The 23,894-nt window shown below is 36.7% G+C and overlaps 1 pseudogene; it reads left to right on the forward strand.

The window, feature by feature from the left end:
- The first annotated feature begins 3,404 nt into the window (after positions 1-3,404).
- Positions 3,405-3,538, forward strand: LOC123456933 (annotated as a pseudogene).
- The last annotated feature ends 20,356 nt before the right edge of the window (positions 3,539-23,894 follow it).

Below are 23,894 nucleotides of genomic sequence, written 5' to 3' on the forward strand. Positions count from 1 at the left end.
GGCCAGGGGCGGAATGTGGTGGTTTGATTCAGGTGTCCCCCATAAACTTAGGTGTTCTGAATGCTAGGTTCCCAGCTGATGGATATTTGGGAATAAATGCCTCCAGGAGGGAGTGTATTGTTGAGGGCGGGCTTATGGGCCTTATAGCCAGTTTCCCCATGCCAGTGTTTGGCACACCCTCCTGTTGCTGTGTTCCATCTTATGTTGGCCAGGGGGTGATGTCCACCCTCTGCTCATGCCATCGTTTTCCCCTGCCATCATGGAGCTTCCCCCTCAAGCCTGTAAGCCAAAATAAACCTCTTTTTCCCAGAAGCTGCTCTTGGTTGGGTGATTTCTACCAGCAATGCGAACCGGACTGCAACAATATGGAACAACATTTTCTTAATGTCTATAAAACTGAATTTTGAATCCAAAAGACTGTTTGTTTCATAGGTCCTATGAAGCATTATATAATGAAAATATAACAATTTTTATTTTAGATAAATTGCCATTTTTCCCTAAGTAGCACATTTCTAAATCTCAAAGGAAATATTAAATTGAAGTAGAAAGTATGCCAGTAATGCTATAAGTCAACATGTGGGTTGTTTAAGAAATCCCAGTCATAGATGTTGTAGCCCATATCTCTGTTTAAGAAAAGTGATATTCATAATGTAAATATAGTTTTAAGTGTAGAATGGACTCTACTAGTTCATCTATTGATATTTCAATCCTCATTTTGTACAGGTGAACATTTAAAGTAGATTCATCAAAAATGTAATTAAGGTAATAACTTGGGATAGTCCCTAAATCTGTATGAATTATGCACCTAACAGAAGAAAGTAGATATCAGACATATTTGTACACATAAAGACAATAATATGAATATAAATGTAGTAGGGGACCACCTGGAAGGCAAAGAGGCAGTTTGAAGAAGTTCTTGAACTTGCTGATACCTTCATTGTGTTAAGTGGGGGATAGGTTTTGGTGGAATTACAGTCATACACAACTATGCCAAGTTTGATCTTTGACTTCTATCACTTCTTGATGTAAGCATATAAACCTTTGCCCTCTAAGCTACCTTGTATATAGTAGATTTTTATCCCAACCATATCAGAGTGATACAAAATATATAAGTGTCAAAAATGAATAAGGCAAAAAGAGTAAAGGCTTTGCACCTTCAAAATATTTAGCAAATGTTTTGTGCCTGTACTTGGCAATAACTTTTCTAAGCATTAATAATGTGGTCATATATTGGAAATTAATACATAATAAGCTTTGTTCCATTTTAACTAGTATCTACAATTAAATGAAGATGGAACGTTTACATTGCACTTTCTACAATTCTACATGTGTTCAAGTAATGCTGGTTGAGGAAATAACATATGCATAAATAGAAGCATGTGAGTTGTCAAGTACTTTAAGAATTAGTTTTCAGATTTCAGAAAGTTATTAGATGCTGGGAACTTATAAGCTTTCAGGGCAGCCAGTCATACAACCTGTTAAAGATGGAAAGAGGTAGTAATTTATAATCAATTCAACTAGATATCCCAAGTACATTTATAAAAAGAATTTTTTCGAACTAGAATAGCCCTAGAAAAATTTATAGTTAAACAGAGCATTTAAATTACTTACCTTTCTGCCCTACAGCTGTAGGGTGAGCATTTTTCGATAAAGATACCTCTCGTAATGAGTACTATGTCTCTAAGATTTTGGGAAGAGTAAATATAAGCAATAGAACAGCAGAAATTGTCAAATACAGGAGTAATCAAATGGATTAATCATAGCTCTTTCCAGGACAAGCGTAACAGGAGCACTTCAACTACTAATTATGATCATTAAGCAAAATTTTTGTCCTTTCAGAAATGTGAATTCTTGTTTCTAGTGATATATGATCCTCAATATATTTGAAAGATCAATGAGATAATGTAGTAAAATTTTTAACATGGAACAAGCATATAGTAAACTTAAAAAAATCCCTATTTTTCAATCTGTCTTATAACTGGAGGGACGAACCAGGAATGAAATTCTAACAACTCTACCCTAAGAAGGAATCTCCAGTGTATCTATCTTGAATGATAGACAATGATGGACTTTATACTGATCAATTCAAGATAATAATTGAGTTTTTCCAATTCACTATGTAGCAAAAACAATAGTAGATATTCATTTATCTGAGCAGGTTCATTGGTAATGGTGGGACATATCTCCTGCTTTGCCTAAGACATCCATGCTAGATATTCTCTTTCCAGTTTCAAAATAACTGTGGTTTGAATGATAAGCTTAAGTTTCCTTTATCATTAACTAAATTAACAAAATAACAGAAAAAATTCCTGTAGGTGAATGTGATCAGATAGGTTACCTTTTATTTTTATTTTTTGTTTATTTTTATTTATTTACTTGAGAGTGACAGAGAGGGAGAGGGAGAGGGAGAAAGAGAGAGAGAATGGGCACACCAGGGCTTCCAGCCACTGCAAATGAACTCCAGATGCGTGTGCCCCTTGTGCATCTGGCTAACGTGTGTCCTGGGGAATCAAGTCTCAAACCGGGATCCTTAGGCTTCACAGACAAGCACTTAACTGCTAAGCCATCTCTCCAGCCCTATTTTTAATCTTTAAAAAAATGTATTTATTTATTTGGGAGAGAAAAGGGTAAATAGAGAAAGATAATGGACCAACCAGGGCTTCCAGCCTTTGCAAAGGAAGTCCAGATGCATGCACAACCTTGTGCATCTGGCTTATGTGGGTCCTGGGGATTGATCCTTTAGTTTTGTAGGCAAGAACATTTACAGATGCCATTTTGCCAGGCCACATAGGTTATCTTAAATTAGAGAAGATATGATACATGGAATGCTTTCTGAAATGAGTGATTTGAAGATGGTAATTAGAAAGACTGGAAATGTACAGGGCATATGAAACTATCCATGGTTAAAAAGCAGGGGGAATTTACAAAAAGGAAAAATTAAACTGGTTTATGGGACAGTAATCAATAACATAGTGCCATTTTTTTAAGGCAGTGGACCTTCAGCTTATATAGTAGGAGTCTGAAAACTATAGCTCATAAGCCAAATAAGACACTATCTCAACATTTACAGAATATTTTATTGTATCTAAACTAGTCATTAATGTATTTGTGACCCATGGAAGCTTCCATGCTACAACACATGGTTTGATTATCTATGACAAGGAAAATATGAAGATATTTATTTTCTACTTCATTAAAATAATTTTGGTAACTTCTAAAAACAAGTGTAAGAGTTCAAAATAGTAGTAACTTTATAATTCAATAAAAAAATTATAATAGGATGAGTAACTAAAGAAAATTTAGTCTACATAGGAAGATATCTATATATAGGGTGCATCCATGTTTTCAGAAATATGCATGCATCCACTTTTTTATGTTCTATCATCAGTAAAATGCATGAAAATTCCAAATGAATAAACATTCATATGTCTTAATATCTTACTTCATATACTTGCCTCAGAGCCCCCAAATATGAACCAATTAAGGGTGGCTCTGGGATAAGAGGAAAATAAATTACAGAATGAACTGTCTGAGAGACCATCACAATTTTTGTACATGGTAAAGGGAAGACTCATCACTTGTTGAAGCACAGGTGGCTGTTTATTTTTTTCTAGGTCTGAGGAAAGTTTATAAGCAAAACCTCCAAATACAGTTTCCTCTGCATTTAGCAATTTCGAACTCTCACCAGAATAGCCCATAAAATTTATATTACTACACTGAGGCTTCTGATGTCACAAGCACCAAGTACATAAATATTCCCTACAGGACAGAATTCCCAAAAGACTAATATCCATATGGTCAGATTCACTGCACAGAAATAACAAATTTCTGTTGTAGACTGTTCCACATAGCTGGAATGAACATCCAAATTAGGCACATGTTAAAGGAGCACTGGATTTATTTCAATCTTCCAGATACAGAGAAGTTCCATCAATAGCAGAAGAAGCTGGTGCCCATTCATAAATCCAAGAAGAAAGAAAAAACATCTCCAGCCAGCAAATACCAAAATCAACAAACACCAACTGGTAGCACACAGGACCCCACCTATCTCAATCCTCTGTGCATACCTTTGGAGTATCCAAGTTACTAGTTTACTTTTAACACCCTAGTCTATGGGGTACATACATTCAAGCCAACACATGTATGACTATTAAAACACTTCTAATTCAGGAACATTTCAATAATAGATTAGATAAGATTATAGGAGCATTCAAGAAATAAGATGATACCTCTTTTAACATTCATGTCTGTGATTTAACACTATCACAAGCAAAAATATAGTTTAGGCAAATATTAACTGACAAAATAAACTAGACAAATTCATTTTATAATATAAATCAATGTTGACATAGACATTGTATGCAGTGATGTGATATATGACAAGCTACTGGATTCTAAATTAATTTCTGTGTTTACCATGCAGTGAACAAATAAAATAATGAATTGAATTTTATGGAAAACAAAAAAAAGTTTCAAACAGAAACTTAACATAGTTTTGAATTCAGAAGTAATGGAACCACAAAGTTCATGGAACAAACAAACAAACAAAAAGGCAACAGTAAACAAGGACTATAACAAGCACAAGTAAAGTAGACATGTAGAATTGTTAAAATAAAAGGTGAAATATATAAACCAGCAGCACAATTCAAGATAGGTGAATTGCATTTGTGGAGCCATGTTAAGCACTGATCAACCAGCAAGCCATGGTATGTCCTTAATGCCATGGTAGTCTTAAAAAATTCATCAATACAGGGCTGAAGGGATGGCTTAGCAGTTAAGGCATTTTGCCTGCAAAGCCAAAGGACCCAGGTTCGATTCTCAAGGACCCATGTTAACCAGATACACAAGGGGGCACACACATCTGGAGTTTGTTTGCCCTGGCTGGAGGCCTTAGCATGCCCATTCTCTCTCTCTTTCTGTCAAATAAATAAATAAATAATAAAAAGAAACAAAAGTGTAGACAATAAAGGATCTCATACAAACAACAAATGTTTAAAAAAATCATCAAAGCATATTGCTTTTAGTCACAAAGGCCCTCCAACTAGAAACCATAACAATACCTTGAGTTCCTTTTCAAAATATTCTTCTATTTTGGGTCAAAAACATGAAATTTTTATACAATGGTAACTTGAAAATTTGCAGATAGTTTTATAACAATGAGAATAAAACTATAACAAACCTTTCAGTCTGGCAATTTAGATTCAGCTTAAGAAAATACATAAATATTAGTACTAATATATTAGTATTCATTGGAAATATGGCTGGTCTTTGTTAAGATATTTTAAGTGTACTGTCCTAAAGGCATAATGCCTACATTTTTTGATTATCCAAAGATGATTTAAGATGCTTTTTCTCATTAAAAAAACATGCAACACTTAATTCTAAACAAGTTATAACAGACCTGTTTACAAAGTTTCTATTGTGTGAACATACCTAATTCCTCCTGGTGAGCAGCAGTGGTTATGAGTCTGATGAGAATCTGGAAGAAGGCAGAAATACAAGTTTTTCGAGAACACATCTAAATGAACTGGAAAATCTATAAGTCACAAGATAGTATTTCATCTGTTCAGATATCATTTAACAGTCATTAAATAAGTTATATTTTCATTTTCAACATATACAGGACTGTGACTGAAGGGAGCCAGTAAACCAAATAAATTGATGAAACTATTTTGGGTTATTTTTGCATTACATGACCTTGAGTATGGAAGGGTAGAATTAGATCATGTGGAAGGGGTTAGAGTATCTGCACAGCCTACATTAGGTTTTAATCATAAACTTCCTGAGAAAACTAAGATTATGAATTACAGAGTTATAAAGCACAGAGAGAAAACTACTGATGTAACATGAAAAGAATTTTGAAAGAAATAATTTAATTGGTTGTTTTTATCCAATTTGAAGCAGTCATATTCATCTTTTAACCAATTTCCCTTCTATTCTCACATTTGCTTATTTTCTGTAGTACCACCAATTCCAGTATATAATATAAAGGCATAATTTATGTAATTTTGTGTCAATATGTAATAATTACAAGATAAAAGGTAAAATTTGTTGGTGTTGGATGGTCTATACATTGCCGAATATCAAGGTGAATCTTAAAATTTTAGTTAACCTAAATATTTCCAAAGAGCTAAATACTTGTCATCATTGAGTCATCTCTTTCAGAGTTGCCAGTGACAGAGCCACAGCCTGAGGCATAGTCTTTGAATAAATGCACAGTCAAGAATCATTTCTTCACATGACTATTGAACAAGGCCATATAATACAAAACAGGAAATTCAAGACACATCTGGTAACTATTCTCTCTGTTCCTTTTTTTCTCCTCCTTGTTTTGCATATAGTCACTAAACAAAATGTTTTCTATCACAGGCAATCTATTTTTTAGAAAGCACATAAATGTTGTATAAACATAAGCTATCATCTTAGCCCAATAGCAGTAGACAGTGTTACTAAAAACCTAATCACAATGGTAAACCTATAGAAGCAAATGGAGATACAGGATGGAATTTTTTTTCTGAATGCCATAACAATTGTACAGCTCTCATACAAAGAATAAAAGAAAACAGAAAAATCAAGCCATATATAAGCTGTCATTGAGTGGGTGTTAATCAATCAAAACATGGTGCACTTGCTTATTAAAGGACATTTTAAGGGTTAATCTTAGTCATCAAAATAATGTATTAAATTTTAGCCAACAGGAAAATTCACTAGAGTCTAGCCTATGTCTTGGTCAAGTATATTATACATTTTGACTATATTTATCCCTTTTACTATACCCTTTCTCTTACTCATACTTACCCTTCCCAATAGTTTCCTTCTGATTCCTCAGATTCCTTCTGCTTTTATGCCTTATACATTCAATAGGCATAGGTTACTGGAGCATCTGCATTGGACCTTAGATATTTTATGAGTTACTTTCACAGTACATTATAAAGAAAATAGTCACAAAATAAAATTCTTGTGTAGAGAGTCCTATATGCATCAAGAGATAAAGAAATGGGGGCTGATGAGGTGGATCAGTAGATGAAGCACTTACCTACTTTACATTTTGTCCCCCATAGACTCAGCTATTTTATTAAAGCTTGTAACTTGTAACTTGTAGCATCCTGGATGTAGGAGTTATCACTGGGGGCAGATCCTGAGGTCCAGACCAAAGATATATTGGGGAAGCAATATAAATTCCATCCAAAAGTTATGCAGAAAGGTGTGGTCTCTGGTGTGGTTCTTTCTTGCTGCCAGGTTTTGCTTGCTACTTTTGCTGTTTGCTGTCTGGTGGTGGTTTCTCTCTCTGCATGGATTTATGAATGGGAGACAGCTTCCTCAACCTTTGATAGAACATTCCTTGAATCTTTAATCTTAATATGAATTCCTTCCCCCAAGCTGTGTCTGATTTGGATTTTTATCCCAGCAATGTGGAAATGTCTACTACTCCTTGAAAGCATGACAAGAAGACGGGATCTCCAGCATTCATGTAAATGTAAGATGGGTGTGGTGACCTGTCTGTAATCCCAGCACTTGGAAGGCAGAGAGAATCTGGGAAAAACTGACTAGCTAGACTAGCCAAATCTGCAAGCTCTGGATTCAAGTGAGAGACCCTGTGTCAGTAAATTGGAAAACAATCAAGGAAGACACTCAAGGGCTGGAGAGACGGCTTAGCGGTTAAGCGCTTGCCTGTGAAGCCTTAGGACCCCAGTTCGAGGCTCAGTTCCCCAGGTCCCACGTTAGCCAGATGCACAAGGGGGCGCACGCGTCTGGAGTTCGTTTGCAGAGGCTGGAAGCCCTGGCGCGCCCATTCTCTCTCTCTCCCTCTATCTGTCTTTCTCTCTATGTCTGTCGCTCTCAAATAAATAAATAAAAAATTAAAAAAAAAAAAGGAAGACACTCAAAATCAAAATATTACCTCCATACACATATGCACAAATGGGTATGTGCACCTATGCATACATGTGCCCACACATATGTGCAAAAGCCATATATATGTCAAAGGAATAATCTAAACCCAGTGAAATTTTATTAACAATATTGTGATAATAATAATGATAATAACTGTTCCATTCTTGGTGTTTTGTTTGAATTTTCTTATTTATTGCTTATTCTTTGTTTTCTTTCTTTCTTTCTTTCTTTCTTTCTTTCTTTCTTTCTTTCTTTCTTTCTTCCTTCCTTCCTTTCTTTTTTTTTTTTTTTTGAGGTAGGGTCTCACTCTAGTCCAGGCTGACCTGGAATTCACTATATAGTTTCAGTCTGGCCTCAAACTCACGGTGGCCCTCCTACCACTCCCTCCTGAGTACTGGGGCCAAAGACGTGCTCCACTGCCGGAGATGGCAAGCATGCCATTTCAGGATCACGAGGAATCAAGAGCTGAAGAGCTGCTTGACACAGTTCCATCCCAGCTGTGTCTTCCTTGAAGTCCAATGTGGCCCTTCTATAGAAATATCTTTGGCTCTCTACACTACAGAAATCTGTGGTTTTCTGTATAATGTTTTCTTTCTCTGTCTTTCAGTTGGTGTTACAATCTCTAAGTTTACTTTTCAGTAAAAATTGGTATTAGTGAAGTGTTGGTCAATGTATCTGAAAGAGGCTCTGGCATAGAATTTGAAAAACAAGAAAATAGGTACAGATAATTCATTTCCTTAAAGGCCTTAAAGAAAGTCAAGTATGGAGTACACTACACTTAGCAGGAAACAATGAACCTCCTGGAACAATGCAAAAATTGTTCTATGACTAGTTTTTCTGAATGGTGGCAATTGCAGCAAACTATGACTCTACCAAGAATCCTTACAGAAAAACAACCGAAGTCAGAAAGAGTTCAATTGGAGGGCCAAAGTCTAAGTATTGGAGGTACGTGAAAAGGAAAGTTCAAAATAAATGATTGAAGGATAAATGAATCTACTGGATCAGTGATTAATGATGGGAACCCCTATTTGTGGTTGTTTTGCCTCTCACCTTTAATATGATAATTGAAAGTAGAAGTTCAGGAAATCACAAGTGCTTCACCACACATACATGGGGAAAGTGTGCAAACAGTTAATCATTATAGGGGCCTGATGACTTTACTTGAGGTGGATAATTATGGGATTGTTTGATGTAAAGCAATAACAAAATGTTTCTATGTATTCTGTGAAACTGTACCTTTCTTGAAGTTTGTTCTTGCATGATGTGATCAGAAAATAAAAGACTGAGGCTAAGAGCTGTGGCAGCAGAGAAGTAGAGAAGCATAAAAGTATGGAAGCATAGAAACAGGAAAAAACAGAGAGCAGAGAAAAAGACAAAAAAAGAAACCAGAAAAAGAAAAAAATAACAGAAAAAGAGAAAAAAAAATAGAAACAGAGAAGGAGGCAGAGAGAGAAAAAGAGACAGAGAAACTCAGCTGCCTTCAGCATTAGCCTGTCAATTTGCACCAGAACTTGACTTTGAGTTGTTATTGTGCTGCCCCCACCTCTCTTCAGGGACCCTCATTCAAGCCAGGGCTGGACCCCAGCACTCCTCCAGGGCCAGCTTGTCTTGTTAGTTTTGGTTCAGTTCCCAAGTAAAGCTACATGTACAAAGGGACACATGTCTGGTGCTCTTTGCAGTGGAAAGAGGCCATTATGTCCATTCTCATTCATTCTTTCCTTGCAAATAAATTATTTTTAAAATTATAAATATTATATATACAAATTGCTTACACTAATTTGTAATGAATTTACTTTAAAAATAAAATATTTATTTATGTATTTGAGAGAGGGAGAGAGAAAGAAAGAGACACAGCGAGAGAGAGAGAGAGGCAGAGCGATAGAGAGAGATAGAGAGAATGGGCACCCTGGAGCTTCTAGCCACTACAAAGGAACTCCAGACACTTGTGCCACCTTGTGCATCTGGCTTAGGTAGGTCCTGGGGAATCGAAGGTCCTTTGGTTTGCAGGAAAGTGCCTTAACTGATAAGCCATTTCTCCAGCCCTTTAATGTTTTTAAAAAATATGTTTCATGCTTGACTACATCATGATGAATCAGTACAAATGAATACAATGCCAGTTTTACTTTTCAATTATTTCTGTGGGCCTGGTGGCAAATGCCTTTAATCCCAGCACTCAGGAGGCAAAGGTAGGAGGATTTCAGTGAGATTAAGGGTAGCCTGAGAATACATAGTGAATTTCAGGTCAGCCTGAGCTATATATGAAGACGCTAACTAAAAAAAAAAAAAAAAAAAAAAAAAAAAATCCCACTATTTTTATTTGTTTGAAAATATAGGGAGGAGAATAAGCACACCAGGCCCTCTTGCCACTGCAAATGAACTCCAGTTGTATGTGCCATTTTGTGTATATGGCTTTACATGAGTACTTGGATTTCAAACTTGGGCTGTCAGAGTTGTCAAGTAAGCACCTTGAAACTGCTGAGCCATCTATGCAGACTCAAATGATTAGAATTTCAATGTAGAGAGACTGGAATATTGCATGTCCACAGCCAAATTACTTTGGTCTATCTTGGCACTTTTGATAGCCACCTCTGTGTCTGACCTAACATCCTTGGACCAAATAAATCCATTTAGAATTTTTTTTTTAAAAGAATTTTCTAAAGGTAACACAAGCAGCCATGAGAAAGCTGAGTATGGAAATAAAAAAGTATAGATCACCTCCAATAACAGCATAGTCAAAAAATTTGCAGTTTAAGAAGTATTTCAAAAATTACTTTCTAAATGATGTTAACTAATATCCTTTTCAATGTTGTTTTCTTCAATGACAACATGGGAGAAAACAAAAATATAGAGTGACTCAAGGATTTGGGGAAAGTGTTTCTAATATATATATTTTTAAATAATAGATACTTGTTACACAAATATTTAAATTCTTAAAAATCTACCAAATTGTTTAGTTATGATTTGGACCTACATGAGTATGGTTGTGATGCTTTGATAAACTATTTTAAAATTAATTGAAACCCTTCAAAATTGTGTGTGTATGTTTACTAAAGTTTAAATAAATGATAACAAATATTCTGCTATCATTCCATAGCTGTAAATATAAAACTCTTGTATAAAATAAGTATGAACATAGAATTAATTTGAAGATTACCTATCTGTCTACTCATCTAATTAAATAGAAAAAAAAAAAGATCAAGAATGGAGAACAAACCTACTTCATATATCATAGTTATTAGAGAAATCAGGTCACCTGAGTTTTAGCCCACTACTTGTTCTGCTATATTAACATTGTTTATACATTGATTATACATTTATCTTAACACAAACAATATGTGTGGATATAAAATAACTAATTAAAAATTATAGTCTCTCTTCTCATAATGAGCCATCAGTACCCTCAGACTTGCAACTTGGAGAAATGAAGTCATTTGTTCAATATTATCCAGTCTTAAGTAGTGGCATTGTGTGGAACTCAATTCCAGGTCTTTAAAACTTCCAAGCCTGAACATTTTCCTATACAATGTACTGCCTAATAATCTTGTAATTTTGTCAATTAAAACTTGAGCTATGTCCACAGAAACAGTTAAACAAGTCATTAAATTTTAAACAATTCAATTAGTTGGCTGCTGAACAACTTGTTTTACCAATGTATACCTGACACTTGAGACAAAAAGCTTTTATCCATAGAGACAGTTTTATCCTGCCTTCCAATTTTTTCATCTCCAAAAATTGTATTTATATTAATTCTATATATATTATAATTCTAACATAATTTTAATTTCCATGTGGGATAATTTCCACTCCAATTTCTATACTTATGTCAAATACTTATAATATTTTATGTCTTATAAATGCCACAAAGCTTGTATGGTGGTATTTTTTTTTTCCCTTTGATAATTTCAATCCACATTCGCTCACATCAAGTTATCAATATTTTCATCATTTGATAAGGTTAACATATCTATACATTCAAAAAAGATGACATTTAGAGTGAGACTGCTAGTTTTACAAGCATTCATTTCCTTCAACTAATGTTTGTACTAATAATTTTCAGAACTTAATGCTCAATAGCATTTGTAACAAAATTATTCTCAACATATACTATGTTCTAAAGGGCCAAGGACCAAAACATATTTATAGCTATTTGTTAATATTATTTTTGGAGACAAGTCCACAATCTAGCTCTGACTGACCTCGAAGTCACTTAGTAGTCCACACAGACCTTGAACTCATGGAAATTCTCTTATCTCAACTTTCTGAGGGGTGGAATTAAAGTCACGAGGCACCATACCCAGCTCATGCCTACATCTGTATTGACATGTCAATCATGCTTTCCTATGTATTTAAAAGGGTTGTTGATCTGATCTGTCATATGAGTTTTCCAGCTCACAGTATATTCTGGTAAAGACAAAGAAAGATGTGGAGTATGCTGGCATACACTTTTAAGGCCAACTCTTGATAAGGTAAAACAGGAAGACTGAGTTTGAATCAATCCTGGGCTATAAACAGTTATTCTGTCTTTAAAATATAGATGCATAGCAAGAAAATAGAGATAGATTAACGGGTGGGAAAAACCAAATGTTACCTTTTTCTCTAAAATACAGAATCTATATCTAACTATATATAGCATGAAAGTAAAGGGAGACAATAGGGGAGGAAGAGTACCAATGGAAGAGAGGATAACAAAATAGAGGATGAATATGAGAGAAGTAAAATGATATACATGTCTGAATGTATAATAATGAAACATAATATTTTATCTAAATTTTAATTTAAAAATAGATAAGTGAATAAATAATTATTACTTATCTCCTTATAAAAATAGAGTTGAAATTATTCAAAATATCTACGTATTTCAATTTTTTATTTTTGTTGACAACTTCAATAATTATAGACAAAAAACTAGGTTAATACCCCACACACATTCACCTTTGCAACTCAGCTCTCCATCATTCCCCTTGCCTGTCTCAATCAGTCCCTCTTTTATTTTGATGTCATCATCTTTTCTGTGTATTATGATGGACTTGTGTAGGTAGTGTCAGGCACTGTGAGGTCATTGATATCCAGGCCATTTTGTGTCTAGAGGATCACGTTGAAAGGAGTCCTATCCTTCCTTTGGCTCTTACATTTTTTCTGCCATCACTTCCCTATGGATACTGAGCCTTGGAAGGTGTGATAAGGATACCTTAGTGCTGAGCACCCCTCTGCCACTTCTTCTCAGCACAATGGTGCCTTTTGAGTCATCCCAAGGTCACTGCCATCTAAAAAGAGAACGTTCTCTAACCAAAAGTGAGAGTACCATTAATATATGGGTATGAACATTAAGAAAAGTGCTTACTGGGCACTTTGGTAAGCATAGTATATACACTTAGCCACACACCAGCAGATATTACACCACTAGGGCTCATAACTTTCCATGCCATAACTTTTCAGTTATCAGGCATGTATTCCTTCCTGTGGGGTGGGCCGCCAGTGCAGTTAGGGAGAAGTTGCTTTCCGCCATAATAGACATGCCACTATTGCACTTATTGTATCATTTGGATTGGCTGGCCAAATTTAAGGATTGAAGTGTCCACTTCCCCTGACCTCACTTAGGCCTTTACACTACCAGTAATCTGTTCTTCAGTTTTTATAATTAGAAGTAATACATGACATACTAGATTTGAAGAAGCCTGACAATGTGATAGTAATAAAGTTATAATGAATGGTAAATAAAGCATTGTTCATTTTGTATTTCTTTTTGTGTGTGTTGTAGGAACATGTGTGTTTATATGTTTGTATGTGTGTGAGCACACATGTGTTAGCCAGTGCATCCAGTCTTCAGGAATTTATGTGATTTCTCTCATACTAATTCTTTTAGACAGAGTCCCCTGATTAATCAAGAGATCACCAGTTTCTCTAGACCAGCAAGCTAGTGAGCTCCAAGGATTTCCTGCCTTTCCATTCCTAGGACGAGGATTGTTAGGTGTGTGTCACCAGGAACAGCATGTATGTGATTTCTGGAGATATGAACTCAGATCATGTTTGCATTGTAAGTATTTACACACTGAGCCATCTCCTCAGCCCAACATCTATAATGAGAAAGAAATAGAAACTTTCTATTCTATTAAATACATGATATAGAATGAATGCAATTATTTAATCTAAGATGTTGTAATATCAGGGAAAAACAATGCAGAATTAACCCCTAGAACTAGATGGTGTCTTCACTTTATCCCAGTTCATGTTTCTATCTAGTATTTTATTTCACACCCACACATACCACCAAATGACAGGCACTTTCTTTTACACAATGAAAGAACAAGACACTCAGATAACAAAAGATTTTGCTGAATATAAGCAAGATTTACATACGAAACATTTTGGGGCTGGGGCTAGAAAGATGGGTAAGCAGTTAAGGGCACTTTCTTCCAAAGACTGGTAGCCTGGGTTTTATCCTTCAGTTCCAATGTAAAGTCAGTTGCACAAAGTGGTGCATGTGTCTGGAGTCATTTGCAGTGTTAGGAGATCCTGGCTTACAATTTCTTTTCTTTTTTTTTTTTTTGTCTCATCAGCAAATTATCTATTGACTTTTCCTACCGAAAATTAAGTGATGAATGAATATAGTATGTGCCTACGAGGAAAATTGAAGAATTAATAATTTAGAATCTCACAATTGGGCTGGAGAGATTGCATAGTAGTTAAGGTGCTTGTCTGCAAAGCCAAAGTACCCAGGTTCGATTACCCAGGATCCACACAAAGCCAGATACACAAGGTGGCACATGTGTCTGGAGTTCATTTGCAGTAGCTAGAAGCTCTGGTGTGCCTACTCTCTCTTTCTATTTACCTCTCTCTCTCTCTTTCTTTCTTAATTTTTTTTTTGCGGGAGATATGAATCTCCTTACTTTTAATTTTTTTTAAATCAATTAGCTTTGTATTCAGCAAATACAGTCAGTTTGGTACAATTATTCAGCTCATCCATGACCTACCCCCTACCCATTAGCCCCTCCTTGTTGAGGTATATGGGTAATGCATTGTGGAGTTAGCCCACAGTTAAGGGTAAGATAAATGTCTCTGCACACCAAGACCCAACATACGGCTCTGACATTCTTTCTGCCCCTCTTCTGCAAAATTTCCCTGAGCCATGTTGGGTTCATTTTTGGTCAGCTTCAGTAATGAGGTGTTGGGGGCCTCTGAGACTGGCTTTCGGATTTGGTAGGAGTTGATTGTTCTCTGTGTTGGTCTCCTTCCCCCTTGTGCTGGTATCCAGTTCATCAGGAAAACAGCACCCTTGCTTGTTTCACCAATTTTACTTAGTTTCAGCTTGGGCCTTTCTGAGGTATGATGGGATGGCTCTCTCCTTAGGATCTGCATCTATCTGAAAAAGAGAAGCAGATTCTCCAATGGAGTGTAACCCTTCCTCCCTCTCCCTCTCTTTCTCTTTCCTCTAACTCTTGTATATTAGTTATCTTTTTCCTCATTTTCTAAGTGGGCACTGACCTATAACTCCCAGTACCAGCATGGGGCTATCATCCACAATGAGCTTTTGGTCAGAGAGACCTACAAAGTTTCCTAAAAGACAGACAGGTCTCTGTCACAGTACTTGATGACCCACCAAAGGTTAGTGGTAAGACCCTACTGCTGAAGACACTATATGCGGTTAACACGTAAAATGGAATGGCATGGCTGGAAGCTAGAAGAGAATGAGTCCCCAGACAGTCAGCGTGTCTAGTGCCAGAAGGTGCTACATGGGCGACTGGGGGAAAAGACCAATATCTGTCCAAGAAACTCATGGTCTAACCTACTTAGCAACAAATAACCTGTTGTGATGCCCACACAGGTGCAATAGTGGCACACAGCCATGGTGGGGAACCAACTGCTCTTTATTTGGCTAACTGATCCCCTCAGTTGTATGGGACCCATAGCTGGAACTGGGAAACAAGTCAGAACCATATCCAAACATTATCCCACTCTCCAATATCAAGCTACCATCAATCATGGACTACAAGAGGGCCTACACCTATTGAATTCTCTATTAAAAAAGTAAGGGTTATCTCATTTGTCCTGGTGCTAACTTACTCTCTCTTTCAAATAAATAAATAAAAATAAAATGGATTCTCAAAGTTGCTTTCAAATATTCAAATACCACCTTAACAATTGAATTATGATTATAAATGGGAGAAGTTGTGCTTTCTTTTGATATTTTCTTGACTTTGATTCCATTTTTTTCAATTAATTCTGTAATCAGATGGCTTAACATAGTCTGCCAGTTATGTTTGACATGGGGATTATATAAACTAATACAGGAGATTTTAAGAACTTAGTAAGAAGGTATATTTCATCTCTTTCTTGAGGGCAATTGTATAAGAAGTTGAAACATTAATACCTGGAACATAGTGGTTTCTTTAGCATTACTATAGTAAATCAACAACTTTACAAAATTAACTGTTACTATACAGTTTCTTTTAGAAGTCTAATCCACTATCCATTGTGCAACAGAGGCTACACAGTTTCCTTTAACGAAATGATGTGCAACTTACATGTACACAAGGACCTGAAAAGTATTTAGGCCAGAAATCAAAAGTTGTTGAAATTCTTGTTGGCATTTCCACTTAGGGATATACATGGATATAATTTGTATCATAGTAAAACATTATTTTAAGCCAGATTAATTTAAAATATATGATCATTAAAGTATCATGTTTGTGAATTTTAATGCTCAAAACACTAGAAATAGGTGTTGTGCTATAGAATATTTATGTTTTAGTAGCTAATATGAACAGTGATGAATTATTCAGAAGTTTTTATAGCCTTTTTATTTTGTTTGACTATTATAGGGTGCAGAAAAATGATAAAGTGGACATTCTTACCAGCAATGTACCCACTTTAAATTTATTTCTAGATATCATAAAGAGCAAAGAATCAAAGTTTTTTGTAAGTTTTCTCCTTTTCCTAAAGTAATACATTACTATATTTCTAATATTAAATATAGAGCCATGGCTTCCAGGTTCTGATTTCCTTGCATTGTCAGTATGTGGGAAAGTGCATTGGTCTGGAGTGAGTGGACTGGACCACTATCTAGGATACTCCCACCTTTTCCTGGGCCCGAGTTCCTCGTGAGGAAAGCATCTGGACCCATTTCTTTACCCCTACCACCTCCTGAGTCTGAGTTCCTTGTGTGGCCAATGTGTAGGGAGGCACAGTGGTCTAGAGTAAGTAGGCCAGACACATATCTGTACTACTCCCACACCCCAGGTCTGAGTTCCTTGTGTGGTCACTGTGTGGGCAGGCATGGCCATCTGGAGTGAGTAGGCCAAACTGCTGTATCTGGGCTCCTCCCACCTCCCATGTCCAGCTTGCCTGCAGTGGTCTATGTCCTGGAGGGCACAGCACAAAGTAAACAAGATCCCTTTCAGTTACTCCTCCTAGTCCCCTGGTCCTGTTAGGTCCTATTGTGACTTGCTCAGGGAGACCTAGTACCTGTGTAAGCTGTGGAATCAGGCATTTTGCCCTGGTATCTTGACTAGCTGCTAGGTACCAACATTCTGTTCACTTGAGTAAGAGGGTGAATGGCCCAAAGGAAATAAACTTGCTTCATCCTCAGTAAAATAAAGGTTTTCCTAAAATGGGTAGACAACAATGCAAAAAGCCAACAAAAGTCAGAAAAATGAGAGATCTGTACCAAGGATGTCCAGTCCCACTATAGAAGTCTCCAATGAAATCATGGACAAATCAAGAGAAATTCATTCCCAAAATAATCACTAAACATGGAGCAAACTATCAAAGAACCAACAGTCATATAAATGAAATTAAACAGAATCATCTTCTAGAGCATTCAGTCTTTGACAGTAGGATTAACTTGATTGTAGAAAACATTAGAACCCTCCAAAGAAATATGAAAAAAAAATGAAGGTAACTCAAGAAATGGAAGACCTCAACAACTGGCTGATTAAGGTTAATGAAGATTTGATCAAATGCAAGAATGAACTACAGGAAGCATCAAGAAAATTGGGATTCAAATTGAAATCATACCTCCAAAAAGAGATGGACATGCTATAAAATAACACAACAGAAAACAAAAGTCAAATAGAATGTAAAAAAAACCTCTCTAGAACCACTCACCAACAGTTACTCATGTGGAAGACAAAACTTCAGACCTAGAAGATATGACAGAAGAATTTGATCAGGAGGTCAAAAACGTTAAGTTCAAAAAGTCAAGTGAACAGAACATGAGAAAACTGTGAGACACTAAAATGACCAAACATCCAGATCATGGGTATACCAGGAGGAGAGGAAATCCAGACCAGAGGCATAGAAAACATACTCAACAAAATTATTGAAGAAAAAATTTTAATTATGCAAAAAAGGCCTATGCACATACAGGAAACCCACAGAACACCACACAGGCAGGGCCAATGAAGAAACTCTGAAAGACACATCATAGTTAAAACTCTTATCAATGAAAGCAAAGAGAGTGTTAAGAGCAGCAAGAGAGAAGCAAGTCACAACATACAAAGACAAGCCCATCAGAATAGCATAAGATTTCTCAGTGGAAACCCTGAAAGCCAGAAGGGCCTGGAATAGAACACTTCAAAGTCTGAAAAACTATGTCTTCCAATCCAAGCTACTTTACCCAGAAAAAAATATCCTTCATAATACACAGTGAAAGAATTTTTTTTTTCCTTGAAAAAAATCAACTCTATGATTATATAAACACAAAGCCAAACATACAGAGAATACTTGAGGGAATGCTCCACAGAGTAGTCAAACAACCAATCTCAAGAGCCAACCACACGAAGATTACAATAAACAAAATAAATAAGGTTCACACAGTACATAACACAAGTAAGCACCCAATCCCCTAAAATACATCATCATGACAGGGATTAATTCAAACCTCACAGTAATAACCTTAAATATAAATGGCCTTAACTCACCCATCAAAAGACACAGACTATCAGGACAGATCAAAAACCTGAACCCTTTTATCTGCTGTATTCAAGAAACCCACCTCACCACTAAAGATAGACATCTCCTTAGGGTGAAATGTTGGAAAATGATATTCCAAGCCAATGAAAATAAAAAAAAGCAAGTGTTGCTATATTAATATCTGATAAAATAGACTTCACACCAAAAGTAATCAAAAAGGAAAAAGAAAGCCATTTCTTACTCATAAAGGCAATGATACAACATGAACACATCACAATCAAAAATACATATGTGCCAAACACAGGGGAACCACATTTTATTAAACAAAATTTACTTGACAACGAAACAGAAATAAACACCAATGCCATCATAGTCACAGACTTCCATACTCCACTATCATCAATAAACAGATCATCCAATCAGAAAAGAAACAGGGAAATAATAGAGCTCAACAACATCATAGATCAACTAGACCTAATGGATATCTACAGAACTTTCCACCCCAACTCTATAGAATACGCATTACTCTCAGGGGCCCATGGAACTTTTTCCAAAATTGAGCATATATTAGGCCATAAAGCATTCCTTCATAAAGTCGGGAAAATGGAAGTTACTTCCTTCATCATGTCAGATTACAATGCCTTAAAGCTAGAAATTAGCAAGAGACATATCAACAACTCCAACACCTCCTGGAGACTAAACTACACACTATTAAACAATGAAAGTGTCATGCAAGAAATTTAAAAAAAAAAGATATTATAAAATTCCTAGATTGAAAAATAAGGAAAACACAGCCTACCAAGATTTAGGTCCTCAATGAAAGCAGACATAAGGGGAAAATTCTTCTCCATAAATGCCTTTATGACAAAGACAGAGAGACCACAAATGAATGACCTGACTATCCACCTAAAGGTGCTGAAAAAACAAGAATTGTATAACCCAAAGAGCTCCATATGGAAAGAAATTATTGAGATTAGAACAGAAATAAATAAATTGGAAACTAAGAAAATAATTTAAAAACTTAAACGAAGAGCTGGTTCTTTGAAAAAATAAACAAGATTGAGACTTCCGGTTAAGATGGCAGCGTAGGTACCACGCCAAAGCAGCCTGGGGGCGGGGGGAAAGATCAAAAAAACTCAGCAAAATGCACACTTTTACTAAAAAGTGAGGTGTATAGGAAATTGAAGCAGCCGCGCAGAAGTAGAAGAGATCCAGAGAAACCAGAGCCCGCACAGACTGGCAAAAGTGGCTCCGGCAGCTCGGCCAACCTCGGCGGCGGCGGCACACCAGAAAGCCTCCATGCTCGGCTCCAGCTACAAGGAAAGCCAGGTGTGGGAGCTTCCACTCACACCAGTGCTCTCCACAACTCAGGAAACGTGAAGGGATAGTGGCAGTGAGTAACGGAGGAGCAGACCGTGAAGTAGAAGAACACATGGAACAGCGAGAGAACCGGAGCAACTGCTGCTCACTCCCCTCCCCCACCACCTGAGCCCAGCTCCGGCAAACAGAGCAGCGGTCCTGGGACCCGGCCACGCCAACCTGGGCCGACAGCGGGACCCAAGCAGGAGCAGAGTTTGGCAGCAACATCAGCCGCTCCAGCACCAGTAACAGCAGCCCAAGCAGCAGCAGACCCAGGAGCGGCAACAACAGCCGACCCAGTAGCAAAAGCTTCAGCAGCTGACCGACCCAGTGGGGGAACTGATCTGCAGGGCCACAGTTGCCAGGCTTGGCTTGCCCCACAGGAAAAGCCAGTGCCCAGCTCCAGAAATCAGAACAGCAGCCCAACGACCCAGGCAGCAACTTGACTGAGACCAAACTCATCCAAGGTAACTGGGTTTGCACCAGGGAAGGGTCTCACTTGGTCACAAGCTGACTTGGATCCCTCAACAGACCAGAAATCTTAACCTCTATGTTGTTAGAGGATCTGGTTGTTATAATAACTACTCTGGCATACATACTTGGGGTTGTTTTTGACTGAATGGGTACAGTGTTTAGTTAACTTTTAGAATCTACCTGTATTTTATTCCACTCAGCCTACTTGAATACCCCCATAGCAGGGAAACTCAACCCCTAGGAGCACCTTTATAGATACTCTCAGAGTCTTAAGAGCCACATCTAACACCTCAAGATACTACCCTGAAAATATATAACATCAAATCAATTGATGCACCTAAGAATACCCAGCATGCTAGAAAATCCAAGCATTAGCTTAATCCAAGATGCAAAAATATATACATTATAACACAAGAAACACTAAAAAGCAAGATGACATAAATCCACCTAAAAGTATTAATGCATCAGAAATGACCTCCAGTGAGAACGAGTTAGAGGAAATGCCTGAGAAAGATTTCAAAAGAATGATTGTAAATATGTTCAAAGAAGTCAGAGAACAAATCAAAGGAGTCAAAGAGGAACTTAAAGAGGAAATCAAAGGAATCAAAGAAGATGCAGGGCACCAATTTCATGAAATAAATAAGGCAATACAAGACATAAATAAGGAAATAGAAATAATAAAGAAAAACCAGTCAGCATTACTAGCAATGAAGAACACAGTTAATGAACTAAAAAATTCTGTAGAAAATCTTACCAGTAGAATGGATGAAGGAGAGGACAAAATATCTAAGCTAGAAGACCAGGTGGCAGATCTAATACAGGCCAACAAGGAGAAAGACAAACTTATAGAAAAGTATGAGTGGGAATTTCAAGATATTCGGGACACTATGAAAAGATCAACTATTAGAATTCAGGGCATAGTAGAAGGAGAAGAATTCCACTCCAAAGGCATAGTAGGTGTCTTCAACAAAATCATAGAAGAATATTTCCCCCAAATTGGGAAAGAGGTGCCAATACAGATACAGGAAGCCTTTAGAACCCCAGCCAGACAAAACCAGGAAAGAACCTCTCCTCGCCAAATTATAATCAAACTTCCAAACACACACACCAAAGAAAAAATATTGAAAGCAGTTAGACAGAAAAATCAAGTTACCTAAAAAAGTAAGCCCATCAGGATTACAGCAGATTATTCAACACAAACTTTTAAAGCCAGAAGGGCTTGGAGTGATATATTCCAATTTCTGAAAGATAACAACTGTCAACCAAGGTTACTTTATCGTGCAAAGTTATCCATTCAAATAGACGGAGAAATAAGGACATTCCATGACAAAAGCAGGTTAAAGGAGTATTTGAAGACAAAACCAGCTCTACAGAAAATACTTGATAGAATCCTCCATGCTGAAGAAAAGGAAAAGCACACATATAAAGAACCTAGAAAAAACAAGCAATACTCAAATACTTGTTCAAAGAGCACAGGTAGAACCGGAACCACAAAAAAAAAAAAAAAAGGCAAATATAAATACACACCTTTCAATAATATCTCTAATATCAAAGGCCTCAATGCCCCAACGAAAAGACATAGGTTTGCAGACTGGGTTAAAAAGCAGGATCCTACAATTTTTTGTCTCCAAGAAACTCACCTTTCTACAAAGGACAGACATTATCCTAGGGTGAAATGTTGGAAGATGGTGTTTCAAGCAAATGGGCCTAGAAAAAAAAGCAGGGGTTGCTATCCTAATATCTGACAAGGTAGACTTCAGTCCAACGTTAGTCCAGAAAGATAAGGAAGGTCACTTTATATTGATTAAGGGCATACTCCAACAGGAGGACATTACAATCCTAAACATATATTCACCTAACATGGGGGCTCCCAAATTCATCAAACAAACACTATTAGAACTAAGGTCACAGATAACACCAAGCACAGTGGTGGTGGGTGACTTTAACACCCCATTCTCATCAACTGACAGGTCATCCAGGAAAAAATAAACAGAGAGGCATCTGGACTAAATGAGGTCATAGAAGGAATGGACCTAACAGATATATACAGGACATTTCATCCAAATGCTGCAGAATATACATTCTTTTTAGCAGCACATGGAACATTCTCTAAAATAGACCATATATTAGGGCACAAAGCAAATCTTAACAAATTCAGGAAAATTGAAATAATTCCTTGCATTCTATCTGACCACAGTGGAATTAAACTACAAATCAGTAGCAAGAAAGGCTATACAACCGGGTGTGGTGGCGCACGCCTTTAATCCCAGCACTTGGGAGGCAGAGGTAGGATGATTGCCGAGAGTTCAAGGCCACTCTGAGACTACACAGTGAATTCCAGGTCAGCCTGAGGCAGAGTGAGACACCCTACCTCGAAAAACCAAACAAAAAAAAAAAAAAAGAAAGGCTATACAGCATACACAAAATCATGGAAAATAAACAATACACTACTAAGTGATGAATGGGTCAATGAAGAAATCAAGAAGGATATCAAAAAATTCATAGAGGCAAATGATAATGAGAACACAACATATCATAATCTCTGGGACACAATGAAGGCAGTTCTAAGAGGTAAATTTATAGCCTTAAGTGCCTACATTAAGAAATTAGAAAGGTCACAGGTAAACGACCTAATGTTTCACCTTAAAGCCTTGGAAAAAGAAGAACAAGGCAAACCAAAAATCAGGAGGAGACGGGAAGAAATAATAAAGAATAGGGGGAAATTAATGAAATAGAAAAATAAATCCAAAGAATTAATGAAACAAAGAGTTGGTTCTTTGAAAGGATAAACAAGATTGATAAACCCTTAGCAAATCTGACCAAAAGAAAGAGAGAAGAAACACAAATTAATAAAATCAAGATGAACAAGGTAACATCACAACAGATTCCAGAGAAATTCAAAAAATCATAGGGACATACTATAAAAGCATATACTCCACAAAGTATGAAAATCTGAAAGAAATGGATGATTTTCTTGATTTATATGACCTACCTAAATTAAATCAAAATGAGATTAATCACTTAAATAGACCTATAACAAACATGGAGATCTGAACAGTTATCAATAATCTCCCAACTAAAAAAAGGCCAGGCCCAGATGGATTCACTGCTGAATTTTACCAGACCTTTAAGGAAGAATTAACACCATTGCTTCTTAAGCTTTTCCAGGAAATAGAAAAAGAAGGAATTCTACCAAACTCCTATGAGGCCAGCATCACCCTGATACCAAAACCAGGCAAAGATAGAACAAAAAAAGA

Source organism: Jaculus jaculus, chromosome X (genome assembly GCF_020740685.1).
Source record: "Jaculus jaculus isolate mJacJac1 chromosome X, mJacJac1.mat.Y.cur, whole genome shotgun sequence".
In the NCBI taxonomy this organism is placed as follows: domain Eukaryota; kingdom Metazoa; phylum Chordata; class Mammalia; order Rodentia; family Dipodidae; genus Jaculus; species Jaculus jaculus.